Source organism: Chlamydotis macqueenii, chromosome 2, assembly GCF_036417535.1.
Source record: "Chlamydotis macqueenii isolate bChlMac1 chromosome 2, bChlMac1.mat, whole genome shotgun sequence".
Classification (NCBI taxonomy): Eukaryota; Metazoa; Chordata; class Aves; order Otidiformes; family Otididae; genus Chlamydotis; species Chlamydotis macqueenii.
The window spans coordinates 92,060,077-92,061,420 of record NC_141557.1 but is presented as its reverse complement, the minus strand read 5'-3'; the positions used below and the strand labels follow the sequence as shown (position 1 = coordinate 92,061,420).

Genomic DNA, 1,344 nt, shown 5'->3' with positions numbered 1-1,344 from the left:
TGGGCAGAAACTTTTGGGATGCTGTCTTTGGGAAAAAAAAATCTTCCTCAGGCATTTGTTTATTGGATTAATTGAGAAAGTAAACTGTACTCTTAAAGCAACAGAGAACACTGCTTTTTAAAATCTTTATGGATTGCAGTGCCACTTATTGTTTTTTTAAAGTAAAATTTTAATGGCTAGTAACTTTACTAACCAAGAGCTAATGCTGGTGTCTAGAATTCTAATTCTTAGCCATTACAAAGATACTAGTTATTTGAACTGGCCGATTGCAAGGAAATAAGATTTTTCCATTTCGAGAGCCTTGGGAAATCTATACCACAGGAGTATATGCATCAGGTCAAACCAAATCATTGTTTACTCATACCCTCTCTCTGGAAAATGGCTAGGAGGTTAAAAATATATTTTGAGTGAGGGGATGTAGCTCAGTGGTAGAGCACATGCTTTGCATGTATGAGGCCCCGGGTTCAATCCCCGGCATCTCCACTTTTACACACTAGAGGGAAGGGATGCCATCCAGAGGGACCTTGACAGGCTGGAGAGGTGGGCCTGTGCAAACTTCATGAAGTTTAACTAGGCCAAGTGCAAGGTCCTGCACCTGGGCTGGGACAATCCCAGGCACATATACAGGCTGCGTGGAGAATGGACTGAGAGCAGCCCTGAGAAGAAGGACTTTTGAGTGATGGTGGATGAGAAGCTCAACATGAGCTGGCAATGCACACTTGCAGCCCAGAAAGCCAATCGCTTCCTAAAGCCAACTGCATTCTGGGCTGCATCAAAAGAAGCGTGGTCAGCAGGTTGAGGGAGGTGATTCTGCTCCTCTCTCATGAGACCCCACCTGGAGTACTGCATCCAATTCTGGAGCCCTCAGCACAGGAAAGACTTGGACCTGTTTGAGCGAGTCCAGAGGAGGGCCACAAAGGTGATCAGAGGGCTGGAGCACCTCTCCTATGAGGACAGGCTGAGAGAGTTGGGGCTGTTCAGCCTGAAGAACAGAAAGCTCTGGGGAGACCTTATAGTGGCATTCCAGTACCTGAACAGAAGCCTTATAAGAAAGGTGGGGAGAAACTCTTTAGCAGGGCCTGTTGTGATAGGATGAGGCGTAGTGGTTTCAAAAAAGAAGGAAGAAAATTCAGACTAAATATAAGGAAGAAATTCTTTACTGTGAGGGTGATGAGGCACTGGAACAGGTTGCCCAGAGAGGTGGTAGATGCCCCATCCCTGGAAACATTCAAGGCCAGGCTGGATGGGGCTCTGAGGAACCTGATCTAGTTGAAGATGTCCCTGCTTCTTGCAGGAGGGTTGGACTAGATGACTTTGAAGGTCCCTTCCAACACAAATGATTTT

At 46.1% G+C, this 1,344-nt stretch overlaps 1 non-coding gene across 1 annotated transcript; it reads left to right on the top strand.

Moving 5' to 3' along the window:
- Nucleotides 1-411: 411 nt before the first annotated feature.
- TRNAA-UGC (transfer RNA alanine (anticodon UGC)) lies at nucleotides 412-483 on the top strand. Its single transcript has one exon. It is a non-coding gene; the product is annotated as a tRNA-Ala (tRNA).
- The last annotated feature ends 861 nt before the right edge of the window (nucleotides 484-1,344 follow it).